Below are 14,404 nucleotides of genomic sequence, written 5' to 3' on the forward strand. Positions count from 1 at the left end.
GAGTCTGACTACCTGTAATCAAGTTTTGTCTCTACCACTAGCAGCCGTGTGACCTTGGATCTATACATTCTTCTACCTCATTCCCTCTTCTATAAAATAATCACTTTTATTTCATAATATAATAACAGAACAACTGCCTATCTCATGGGGTTATTGTCTGGAATGCATTTTGCCAAGAGCAATACCTTCCATAAATTCCTTCCTCACAGACCCAGAGTAAGTCCTAAAGAAATGTCTTGAATTAATATTCAAAAACAATTACTCCCTACCTCTGATGCCCTAAAAGGGTATAACTATTCCCATACCATTCAGGGGAGAGTAACAGAACTAAACTTCTCAGACTTTGTTAAGGTTTTCTTGGTTGTCGTTTTTCAGTTCTTGGAGGTGATGGCATAAAAGGAGGGAGGTATTCTGGCCAAAATAAAGAATCAATAACTGTTGATGATGATATCAAAAGGGTCAGAGGGGACAAAGGAAAGTCGTTTATCAGGAACAATATGCTGACCACCCATCCACTTCCAAACAACACCATGAACAAATTTGGCATTTCAAACATTGAGGAAAAAAAAATTATTCCGTCCAGAAAATGACCCCTTTAGGGCTTTCTGAGTCATTTTCTTTTTCTTTCTTAAACTCTTACTCTCTGTCTTAGAATTGATACTAAGCATTCTATTCCAAGGCAGAAAGTGGTAAGGGCCAGGCAATTGGGGTTAAGTGATGTTCCCCAGGTCATATAGGTAGGAAGTGTCTGAAGCCACATTTGAACCCAGGTCCTCCTAACTTCATGTCTGGAGCCCTCTCTACTATAGCACCTAGCTGTCCCCTTCAGCCATTTAAAAATGGAATACTATCACTACCTCTGCCAAGTAAAATATGTGTATTCTACTAGATACCTGAGAAAAAACTATCTTGCAAACTGTGAAAAAGTCATTGTCATAAGTATCACATGTAAATATTTTTTTCATGTAGAACACTTAAAGATAAAAAAAACTGACAAGTGAAATGAAATATATATTTATTTATTTATTCATTCATTCATTCATTCATTCATTCATTTATTTTGATTCGGAGTAACTCAGCTAAGTGAATTTCTTCTTAAAAGACGCCAAGAAAAAAGGTCCAACCTTTGGTGAAGATTCCACAGCTTTGTCATATTTGTCTATACAATTTAAATTAGAAGATAGTGCAAGGTCTTCAGAACAGCACTTGGAAAAAAAAATGAATGAGGTTAAACACTAATATCAGTAGTTCTCCATTACCCTGCCTGTTTCCTTACCTCTGAATGGAATGATGTTGTAGCCTCAAGGTTATTGATTTTCTATATATAACATTCATAAACATTTTCATTCTGGATGCTAAGAAATGCACTAAGATGTTTGCTCAACTAGGTCAGGAGAGCACAGCAATTATCTAGGGAATCCTAGGTCACTGATTTACCTCATCAAAAAATGTATTAGGTTTTTGGATCTCCAATTATTCCATAAACTTTTAAAGAGAAGAATTAGAATCATACAACTAAGATTTCATTTTTAGAAAGTTCCTAGAAAAATATCAAACTTATTTATTACAGTATATTAAATGAATTCAGACACTGAATAGTTTGTTATGTGAGAGTGGTGATGATCAAAATACTATTTTAATAAAAGGTTTCAGGTATAATGATACTCCCTGGTCTTGTACTAAGAGATCTCTGTTTAAATAAGTTAGTTATCCTGAAAGATCCTAACTTTTGTCATCCCCAAAATAAGAACATAAATACTTAACTTAAAACTATCTAATTCACAGGATCACTTTGATTATTCAAAAGGTAATGTTCACAAAAATATTTAATATGTGAAACACTATGTAAAAGGCAAAACACTCTAATATTTGCCAAAAGAATTTCTGATTTTTTTTAACTCCTCAAAGGGTACTTAATTTTCCCATAGAAACAACAAGCAGGGCTGCAGATGGAATGCTGGGCCTGGAGTCAGGAAAACCCGAGTTCAAATACAGCCTCAGACACTAACTGTATGACTCTGGGCCAGTTACTTAACCCCTGTAACAGGGAAAATAATAGCACTAATTTCAGAGACACAGTGAGGATCAAATAAGATATTTGTAAAGTGCTTAAGGCACAGTTCCTGATGTTTTTCTATGATTCAATCATATACAACTCTTCTTGAACCCATGGGTCAAGAACCATACTGTCCATGGGTTTTCCTTAGAAAAGATACTAGAATGGTTTCCTTTTCCAGTGGATTAAGGCAAATAGAAGTTAAGTGGCTTGCCCAGGGTCTCACAGGTAGTGTTGTCTAAAGTCATATTTGAATTCATGGCTGACTCCAAGCCCAGCACTTTATCCACTAAGCCACCTACCTGCCTCCCACCTGATACAAGAGCAGATGTTTAATATACTTTAAAATACTTGTTTTCTTCCTTCCTTAGAAACATTTTAAAAATTCAATTCGACTTTAAAAGAAGTCCCCTACCTCACAAAATTTATAATCTAGTTAGGGAGATATGGCACAAATAACTACAGTACAAAAATACACATGGTAAATACTTTAGTCAAGTGAAAGCAAAAATGTTCTGTAAGAATCAATTTGATCTTACCAGCCCTTATAGTTATGATCCTGTATCACACCTTTCCTTCTAGGTAAACTCCTTGAGAAAGCCATCAACAATAAGTGCCTTCACTTCCTCTCCTTGCACTCTCATTCCAAATGTCTATAATCTGGCTTCTGACCCCATCATTCAACTGAAACTGTTCTCTCCCAGGTTACCTATGATGTCTAATTGTCAAATTCAATGATCCTTTTTTTCCAATGCTGATCCACCTTGACCTCTCTACAGTGTGTGACACTGTCAATCCTCTTTTTTTGGATATTTTCTCCCCTCCAGGTTTGTGTGACACTCTTCCCTTGGTATTCTCCCAAGTATGGTTCCTCATCCATGTCATGTCCTAAAACAGTAAATGTGTCCTGAGGCTTGGTCCTAAGCCTCTTCTCTTTTCATTTTTTCCCCTTACCTTAAATGGGTTTAAATATCTATGCTAATTCCCAGATGTACATATCTAGCCCTAGTTTCTCGACTCAGCTAAGGTCACACATTTTCAATTGCTTCATAGGCAAATAAAACTAGATATATTTTATAGGCATTCTCAAATTTAGTTAAGTCCACACCAGAACTACTTATCTTTCTCCTAAAATAATCTCTTCCCCCCTTCAGAATTTCCCTATTTCTGTCAAGGGCACCATTCACTTCCCAGGCTCACATCCTCAGTATCAATCTTGACTATTCATTCTTATTCTTTCACATATCCAAACCATTGCCAAATCTTGGCATTCCTACCTTCACCATATCCCAAGTAATTTTAAAACAAGTCCCGTAGAAAGATATATGGGGAGAGAGGGAAGGAGAGAAGAAAGGGAAGGGAGAAGAAGAGGGAGAGAGAGAGAGAGAGAGAAAGAGAGATTCCTCCCTACTCATAACCAAAGCCCTAGTTCAGGCCCTCATCACCTTTCTGCAAAAACCTTCTAATGGTCTCTCTGACAGAGCTCTCTCTATTCCAAACCATCCTCAGCTCAGCTGCCAAGGTGGTTTTTATAAAGTCTGACCAGGTCCCCCTGTTCAAGTGGCTCTAGTGACTATTATCTTCAGGAGCTAATGTAAATTCTGTTTGAAATTTAAAGCACTTTATAACCTATCCTAAATATCCCTTATAACCATTTCTATCTTTCCAATCTTCTTGACATTACCTGGCCTACCTGAAGTTCCTCAGACAAAACATTCCATGTCTCCAGTTTCTGTGCATTTGTGCTGGCTTCCTCAGGCCTGGAATGCTCTGTACTTCACCCTCTACCTCTTTAAGATTCCGTAGCTTCCTTTAAGAGCCCTTTCAAATTCCACCATCTTTCAGAATACTTTTTCAGGTTCTGCCAACTGTTAATGCCTTCCTCTTTCTGATTACCTGATATATATGATGTCATATATATGCATCTGACACATATATGAACACACGTGTATGCATATCATATATCTACATATTAGTCATGTATCTGCATATTAACATAGTTCACCCACTAGAATGCATAGTTTTTTTAGGGCAGAAATTGTGTCTTTGGATGGTTTCTTACCTTTGCTTATACAGTGCCTGGCTCATAGTAAGTACTTTATAAATACTTGCTGACTGACTTCAGGGGCATTGCATCCAAGTGAGACTTTTAAAACTGGGCAGATATTAATTAAATTGGTGAAGAATTCAAACTCTACCTACAAGAATAACAATTTTCCAATATAACATTGGCAGTGGTTAGGAAAAAGAGGTGGTAATCAACTGTTCATTCTCCTCCCTCTCTCCTTTTCTTCAGTCTTCATTTTCATTGATGTAAGGAACTCCTAGTCCTAATGTTCATCAATGAAAATCTGAAACTAAGCTATAACTTGAGTTGCCTGTGGCAACTACAGGTCAAGTAATTTTCCCATAGTCACATACCTAGTATGATACATGATAGGTGTATAACCAGGAGGACTTGAACCCAAGTGATTTTAAAACTAGTCCCGTAGAAAGAGTGCTGCATTTGGAATCAGAGGGCCAAGATTCAAATCAGAAGTGTGTTTATAAATGTTTAACAACAGGCTCTCAAAATTAAAGTATCAATGACTCACTTTTATATCTAATCTGCCTTATTACTATTTTTTCTATCACTCAAGTCAAGACAATCAACAAATCAATAACAAATTCAGCGCTGATCTGTAGCATTTGCTGATTCCAAAGTTTAAAATAAAAATTTAACAATCAGTTTACAGTTTTGAAGCTGGCTCTAGCAGACCCCTGGCTCAAATCCTCCCTCTGACTATATAAACTTGGGTAAATACCTCAGTTTCCTCATCTGTAAAATTAGGGGGTTGGACTAGCTGGCCTCTAAGATTTCTTCTGGCATTTAAATCTGCAATGTTTTCATTTCTTTTTTACTATGCTAGACTATCAATTGCTATTTCAGGTAAAAATCGGGGGCGTGAGTGGGAAGTCATAGGACTTAACTGAACTGAACATTTAATATGGATATTCAGAAGAATATTAGATGATGATTGTTAAACACTGAAATTCATTACCAAAATAACCAACAGTAATTACTTTATAGATTTTTAAAAAGTCCTAGATGTTATAAATGGATATCTCAATTTGATTTATTCTACATAACTCTATAACTTCCTCAGCAATGATTTATTCTACCTAACAAGCCATGTATACATAGTAGTCACTCTGCAAATGAAAAAACTATTTTTCCTCAGGCACAGATTGGGCCATGTTATTCTCTCATTCAAAAACTTCTAGTGGGTCCCTTGTACTTGCAGGATAAAATATAAAACCCTATATAGCCTAGCATTTAAAAACCTTCACACCCTTAGTCTGGCCTTTCCTTTCAGTATATTATTTATATCTGGATATATGCTAGAACTATTTAACAGAATTAAATTCTCAGAAAAGAGACTGTTTCCATGTTGTTTCCTTTGTGTCTTTAGTATCTATTATGGTGCATTACACACACATTCCAATGGATCTATAATCTCTCTTTCATGTAGCTATGCCTTCCATATGTGCAGATTTCAGCCTATCTATGCCTTCTTGTGCACCTATTTTATATATCTCATACACTTTTTTTTTTAAACCCTTACCTTCCGTCTTGGAATCAATACTGTGTATTGGTTCCAAGGCAGAAGAGTGGTAAGGGTAGGCAATGGGGTCAAGTGACTTGCCCGGGGTCACACAGCTGGGAAGTGGTTGAGGCCACATTTGAACCTAGGACAGGGGTCGGCAATGTATGGTTCTTTCTGCAGGAGCCATAAAGTCAATTTTTTTTCAGGCGCTGTTACAGGAACGTGCACTGTGAGCACTGTACGGCTCTCACGAAATTACATTTTAAAAAATGTGGTGTTTATGGCTCTCATGGGCAAAAAGGTTGACGACCCCTGACCTAGAACCTCCCATCTCTAGGTCTGGCTCTCAATCCACTGAGCTACCCAGCTGCCCCCTACCTCATACACTCTTAATACAGACTTCCTCAACTGTATCTCATTGTCACTTCTGTACCTATGTCTTATGTGGGAAAGAAAGCTCGGATATATGATACATCCTTATATTTATAATTTCCTAGAATATACTCTTTACTTGGAATAATGTAAAATTCAATTAAAAGAAACAAAGTGTCATTTATGTTCTTGTCATTAAGAAGAAATCCGCCCTCCCTCCTTGTCTTAGAGAGGAAATGTGGGATAATAAAAAAGAAAACTAAGTTTAGAATAGATTACCCAGGTTCAAATCCCAATTCTGCCACTAAATGTGTAAGTCACCTCCCTTTTCTTAGTCTAAATTTTCCTTTCCCTTAAAATGGGGACAAAGGCAGTTAAGGAAAGAGAAATCCTGATAACTGCCAAGATCCCTTCTAGCCTAAATCTCTAAGTGTGTGTGATCAACTATTGCATAAAGAAAAGTATTTTGGCAATTGAAGGGAAAGAAAAAAAGGACATGGTAACGTACTTATTTAGAGAATCCTTCACCTTTGAATTAACTGTGAGTTGAGTACACACTACCAAATATCATTTATCTAATCCATTCTGATATGATTTTCTCTCATAAAGTTCAAATCAAGTTCATGGTACCAAGAATTAAATTATCCCCGTTTGCCCTTTTAAAAAAAGCATGTTTCTAATAGAGCCCTCTGACAAGACGCGATGTATTGCCCAGTAGATAACCTTGTAGAACTCAAAGTTTTATCAATGCTAAAGGCTCAGATGTCCATTCTGGATCTCTCTCACTAGTAAACTTAGCATTATGACAAGCCCTTTGGCTCTAACCTTGCAGCCTGAATTTGCCCTAAAATTACATATAAAATATGTCAGGCTGCAGAGGGAACCAAGGAAAAAAGTGCTAGTAGTCCGAGAGTATAGGAAAATTCCACAGTAATGTAGCCTAACAACTTTATTAGCTGAAAATTAGCAACATTTAAAGCATCAATTGCTCAGTTATTTCCTAGTGTGGGGATAGTGAGGGGAGCAAGTAGGCATCTAAATTCAAGCTTATAAAAGTTAATTGCTGCTCTGTCACTAAGATATATTTAATACTGAAAACAATACAGCTAATTTTAGGCATTTCCTATAAGTTCTCAAGGAGTTTTCAGAAATGTTTCAGTCAATGCCTGAGAGAAAATGATGTCAAAAGCAGGAGGATACAAGCAATCACAATAAAATAAAGAGAAACAGAAGGAAAAGAAAAAATTTAAAAGAACAAAAACCAGCATGTTATTAAGTTTTGGTACATTTTTTAGTTACCAAAGTTCTAAAAAAAATTGAAAAATTTCAAGAAGAAAATTATCCCCATATTTAATATATTTGGCCAGTATCTTTCTTGAGTCAAACAGAAAGGTTGAAAAATGCTTCAGGAGCCATTGTTTCCCCCTCTTTACCTAATAAAATCCTCTTTCTTCCTCCTTCAAAACTGAAGTTTAAAGTGGGATAGGTGCAGTTAAAGCTGAGATGCCTGAATAATAATCCACCAACTGCTGTCCTTATAGAAGCTATCTTGCTTCTTTTCAAATCATTTCAAGGGTAAAACATTAAGTGAGAAGAACGACATAAACAGATAATTTCAGAAAGACCACACTAAAAATAAAAGCTACAATAAAATTGTTGAGTACTCTGATGATATGACCCTAGTGCAGCAATCTCTGCCCTATTTTTATACAAGAATCACAAAATTACAACATCTCAGAATTGGAAGGCACCCCCAAGGTCATCTAGTCCTACCTACATCTGAACAATGGCATACAGGAGAGAAAATTTGCCTCCAACAATTGTTGGACAGACTTCTACACAAAATTTTTGCCACTAACAAATGATACTCATCCTAGGCTTCACACAAACTTGGGTACTAATACTTTAACCCAACATGCAAATGTCAGTATTTATTCTAGACTTGTGATTTTATTGACATAGTCAATTCCCAGAGCAAAAATTCTCTCCATCAATTCTTCTTCATCATCATCATCATCATCATTATCACTATCACAACCACCACCACCATCATCATCATCATCATAAATAATAGCTAAAATATATACAGCACCCACTTACGTGGTAGGAACTGGGCTAAGCTTTTTGTACAAGTATTATCCCATCTGATCCAACCATTTTGCAAGGTAGATATAGTTATCCCCATTTTACAAGTGAAGAAATAGCTGTATGACCCTGGGCAATTCACAAATTGCCCAGGGTCATACAGCTATTAAGTGTCTGAGACTGAATTTTGATTCACAACTTCTTAACTCCAGACCCAGTGCTCTAGTTGCTTCTAATGCATCTTAGCAATTATGTTACCTGGAGAACTGAGGCAAGAGGTGACTTGATCAGTCACACAGTTAGCATGTGGCAAAGGTGGGACTGAACCCAAAGTTTTCCTGACCAGTTCTCTATTTATGCCATTTTCATTTGCTATTCTCTATGTCACAATCCCTCTCCTACGTATATACATATGCATATATACACATATAAACACATGCTACTTTAATAATTCCTCAACAATAATTCAAGATTTCTTAATTTCAAAGTCTTGTTCACATAGTAGAGAGTATTAGGCTTCCTATAGTCAGTAAATCTGTTTCTTGTCCCAAATCTGATACTTAAAAGCCATATGACCATGGAACCTTATGAATCTCTATGTCCTATTTTGTAATAGGAAGATAATATCTTATATTTCACAAAACTTATATAGATCAAATGCAGTAACATTTGTATATTTTGTATATTTAATGTTGTTCCATAAATGTAAAGTTATTATTTTTTTATATAATTATTATTCTTTTTCCAAGACTAGCTTTAAGGATACAGTAATTGGGACCTTTAAAAACACTGTGAGTAATACAGATTCGTTATGGCCAAAAGGTCCTATCATACTATCAAGTTATAAAAACAGTGAAGCAGGGTAACTTTTATACTTTAAGTAGCTTCGGGAATCCTTACATGGCATGCAGAACAAAGGCTGAACTTCTTTACCTATCATTCAAAGTCTTCTGCCATCTTGACCAAACGTACCTTTCTGGGACCATCTCTATGTGAACTATTTGGGACTGTTCATATCCTACCTCTGACATTTACTTAGCTATAAGACTAAGGACAAGTCATTCCATCCTGTGATTCAGCTTCTTCATCTGTAAAACATGGAGAATAACATCTGTAGTATTTATCTCAGGGTTAAGGTTCAAATGTTTTAATGTGTATTAAACAATGTGAAAACCTAAAAGCATTATGTCAGTTAATAATCAAAATAGCATCATCTCTCTTAAATCCCTAAACAAATTCTCTTCTTTAGGCAGATTAGTCTGTACGTGACTTGCATCCTACTCTCATACCTTTCGCATTTTGCTCAAGCTTTACTCCCTGCCTAGAATTTCATTACAACTACCTCTCCTGCACCTCTCTAAATTCTATACCCATTCTTCAAATGCCAGTGAATGCACTCTCCTCTATGAAGCCTTTTAGTTCAGTTCAAACTCTACAGTCTGCATTCTTACCCCCCAACTATCTGGCATAGTATCTGACTTAGTAGGTGCTTAATCAATGTTAGTTGGTTTATTGTTGATTGTAGTATTTATTAAGTACCTATCATGAGCCAGGTATTATGCTGACTGAGGGAGAGGCTACAAAGATAAAAATATGAGCTCTTGCCCTTAATGAGGTGACATTCTCCTGGAGGAATATAATGAGAATACAAATTACTGAATCTAACATAAGTGACAGATGGAGACAGCACTACAAACAATTAGGGGGATCAGAAGGTTTCGTTTGGGCTCAGTCTTGAAGAAAGGTAAGAATTCTGAGAGACAAAGAAGGAAAACAAGTTTCTGAGAAGGGATAACTTGTGTGAAATATACCAAGACAAGGGACATATCAGGAGCTCAAAGGAAAGCTAGTCATCTAGTATGATTGAAAGAGAATATCAAGAGAAATGGAAAAGGATGGAAAGGTTAAATGGAAACAGATTATGAAGAGTCTGCCTCAACTGCCAAGCTAAGGATGTTGTTTTATCCCAAAAGCAATAAAATAGGGAACCACAAAACTGTTTGAGCTGACAAGTTAATATAGTGAGATCTGTGCTTCAGGAAAACTATTTTAGCACCTTTTGGAGAAAGGGTTGACAAAGGACAGAATGGAAATAGGGAACTAATTAGGGGGCAATTACAATATTCCATGTAAAAGATGATGAGGGCCCAAACTAAAGTGATGGCTATGTAAATGGAGCAGAAACATATGCAAGAAATGCTGGGGAGAAAGAATCTATAAGGCCAGATAACTAAATGGACATGATAAGGGAAGGAAAAAGATTGAAGAATAGCAGTAGCTAACACTTCCATAGTTCTTTTAGATTTGCACATTATCTTACTGAATGCTCTAGAGCAGTGATGGCAGACCTGTGGCATGGGTGCCAAAGATGGCACACAGAGTGCTCTCTGTGGGCACATAGCTGCCATCCCCCTACCCTTCTTCCCCTAGTTTGTGACCAGAAAGGCAGAAGGACTAAGGTGGACCTGCTCCCTTCCCCTTCTCCATCATGCCTGAGCATGTTTTTTCACTTCACTCTCCCTTCTGCCCAGCAGCCCAATGGAAGCACAGAGTGGGTAAAGTGGGTGGCTCATAGGCCATAGAGCTGAAGGGGAACAGAACACTTGGGTCACTCCCCTCTCACTCCCTACAATCACTGAGGACATTTTTTCACTTCACCCTCCCCCTCTGCTCAGCAGCCCAATGGGAGCACTTTCTCACTCCCCTGTATGTGGTGGTGGGTGGGTGAGGGAGCAGGGCACGCTCAGCACTCAGTGTGGGAAGAGGTGTGGCACTTGGTCTCTGGGGGAGAGGGCACAGCACTTTGTTTCGGGGCAGGGTGGAGGCAAGGCCCAGCACTCCAATATCTAAAAGGTTCACCATTACTGCTCTAGACTTATTTATTATTCCCACTTTAAAAATAAGAAAATTGAGACACATTCAACTCAGTGGTTTGCTCACAGTCATAAAATTAGTAACTATTAGAAGTAGGTTTTGAACCCAACTTTCTCCTAAAACCAAGTCTACTGCGATATCAAATGCAGGGTTCTGAGTCTCTTTAGAGGTTGTAAACCTATGTGACCAGGAGAATGGTGAGGATGATATGGTATAGAGAAAAAGAAAATAAGTTGTCTTTGGATATGTTAAATTTGAAAAACTGATCAGACATTTAGGTGATACCTAGCTGACAGTTGGAGATGCAGAGCTGAGGCTGAAATTGAATTCACAGGAATGAATGAGATGACAAAGGAAGAGAAGGGACATGGGGGAAGGAAAGTAGGCTCCAGACAGTGTCTAGGGGCAGGAAATGGATAATGATCCCACTAGTGAGTCTGAGAATGAATGGTCAGATAAGGGGGGGGGGGCAGGCAAAAGACAGCAGCAATCTCAAAAACCAAAAGAAAAAAGAGGATCCAGTAGAGGGGAAATAGAACTCAAAAGCAGCAGAAAAAAAGCCAGACTGCAAAAGTTTGAGAAGTAGGGTTGAAAATGTAGAATAACTAAAGTATATACAACTCTTTCAAGGAATATGGTAGTTAATAGGAGTAGATATGGAGGGCAACAGCTCAAGATGATGGATCAGATGAAAAGTATGAAAATTCTGCTTTTTTTCCTTCTTTTTTTCTTAAAAAAAAAAGGAATTAGGCTTGTTTAAAGGCAATAAGTAAGGAACTATCAGAGAGGGAAAGAATGAAGGAGAGAAGAAAAGATCAATGGTTTAAACTCCCAAAGGTGACAGTAAAAGACGGTATGTAGGGTACAAGTAGAGATTCTAAACTTAGAAAGGAGAACGGCCACTTCTTTCTCACAAACCAAAGCAAAGACGTCACTTGTATTGGTAGAGTGGTTTGAGTACAGAGTAGGGGAGATTAAGGAATATGCAAATATTGACTCCTATTTCTTCAAAAAGGTAAGAAATTATGTGGTCTACTGAGAAATGAGGTGGTGGTTGTGATACTCAGGGCTAAAAAGTCTGATAAAATATAATAATCATTTCAGGAAGAATAAAAGTATTACTATGCAGCAGGCAGTGAAGGCCCACCTGAAAATGGATAAGTATTTGTAGAGGAAGTAATCTGCAAAGAATACTTCCCTCTCTTCAGATGAGGCAGCACCTGGGGAGTTGGTGATTGGGGTAGAAAGGCAATCCTTGACCTGATTCCTTATCCCATACCAATCTCTCCAGCCTCTAAATTCCTAAGGCCATTTACTGTCTATGCCATTCAATTTCTGTTTTTTACATACTACTTTTTAAATTTTAATTAATATCCTCTAAACTGATTTCATCCTCCCAATGAGACTATAAGATATACTACAGAGCAGGGATTTTTATTGAACTCTAGACTCCACAGGGCCTAGGCACCTAGTAGGTATCAAATTAATATTGGCTGATTTGATGATACTTGACAGTCTTCCAAGAATTTTCAGTAATTATATTTGCTGTGAATTACTATCACATTTCTACCACTTTAACAAAGAACTACTCTAGGCAAGGACTGTCTTTCACTTCACTTTTCTTTGTATCCTGAGCTTTAGCTTCGAAAGTGGCACATAGTAGGCACTTAATAAATGGTTTTATTGACCACACCTTTTAAAATTTTTCAGAAAAATAAACTATCAAATTAATCTTACTATGATAAAACATTATTGAAAGGCATAACCATGTAAATTAGAGAAGCAAAAGTAGAAATAGAAAATCTGTAATACTTATGGCACTTAAAAGGGGGAAGAAAAAGACAACATCAAAATATCATGTATAAAAGTATGCTTCATTTTAAGAAAGTCTACTATACAAAACACACAAAATAAATAATGTAGAAAACAATGCCCTAATAGCTCTATTTATGTGTAATTTTAAGGTTTAGACATAGTGCTTTCTTCTCAAAAACCTTATGATGTAGATAAGGCAAGCAGTATTATTCCCACTTTAAAGATTCAAGGAAACTAAGGCTTTAACAAGATCCACTGACTTGTTCAGGTTAAGATAGACTCCAAGACCACAAACTTTCTTCAATTTGCAAAAAGGCTCACTTCATGAAAAGATTTGACAAAGAATTCCTTTAAATGGCCAATCCCCTTAATGAAATTTTGAATAGGACTTGATTGTAAAAATTACATACATATATATATATGTATATATATTTACATATATATGTGTATGTATATATATATACATATATATATGCACACACACACATATATCTTTCAGCAATGCACATTGCATAAAGAGAGGCATACTTTAATCTCATCCATAAAAAGAAAAATTGTTTTTTGGGAAAAAAAAACAAATCTGTAAAGGTCACCTTGAACATAAAAATCTAGAATTCACTATTCTTAAATGAATATACCCAAACTAAAAATAAAAGTATAGCCACCAAATATAAGGCTACTGAAAAATCCATTTTAGAAGAATAATTTTTTTCCAAGCCTTATTAAACCTACAACACAGACATCTAGGAACAAAAACAAATAGAAGAGACCCCCTAGTGCCAAATAAATAAATAAAATAATTATCTTCAAAGCAGCACTGGCATTCTAACCAAGGGACAAAACTATTAAAAAAAAAACCCAAACCCTGCTTCTCAAAGCAACAACATTTTTACATGTCTAAAAAAGAATTAACCTAGAACAAATAGGGAGACAACAGTATGGTCTATGTTAAGCCAATAACAAAGAAACCCCTTAGTTCAGTAAAACAAAGTCCCGTCAAATCCCCATTTTTTACAAAGAAGCATGAAGATCCTTTCACAATGGTTTAAACTGTATTTATAGTAACAGAGTGAAGACTTGAGATAAAAGTCAAAAGGATTAAAGTCAAAGCCCTAGCTATACATAAGTCATGGTTTTGATTTTTATCCCCATTGTAGTCTACAAATATTAAGACAGAAGATACTTCCATGTGATTGTGTGATCCACAGAGACTATATACAGCCTTAGAAGAACAGATAAAGCAGATGAAAATGCATCTGGTTTGGGGGCAGACTGCCATATTAAATGAAAATGCGCAAAGTAACAACTGCAACTGCAGAATGCTGTGGGGGAGGGGGTGGTCAAAGCTGAATTTTTCAAACTGATTTAGAGCACAAAGCAGAAAAACTGTTTTGTTACAGTTTTAAAATGGCAGATTGCTAATGGCCAATACATTTCTTAAATTACACTGGTCTGTAATGAAAAAGCTATCATCATTTCTCCTTCCTAGAGCTAGGGAAAAATATATATCTCTCTAAATTTACACACTTCTCTCTCTCTCTCTCTCTCTCTCTCTCTCTCTCTCTCTCTCTCTCTTTCTCTCTCTCTCTCTTTCTCTCTCTCTCTCTCTCTCTCT

This window comes from Gracilinanus agilis, chromosome 1, assembly GCF_016433145.1.
Source record: "Gracilinanus agilis isolate LMUSP501 chromosome 1, AgileGrace, whole genome shotgun sequence".
Lineage (NCBI taxonomy): Eukaryota > Metazoa > Chordata > Mammalia > Didelphimorphia > Didelphidae > Gracilinanus > Gracilinanus agilis.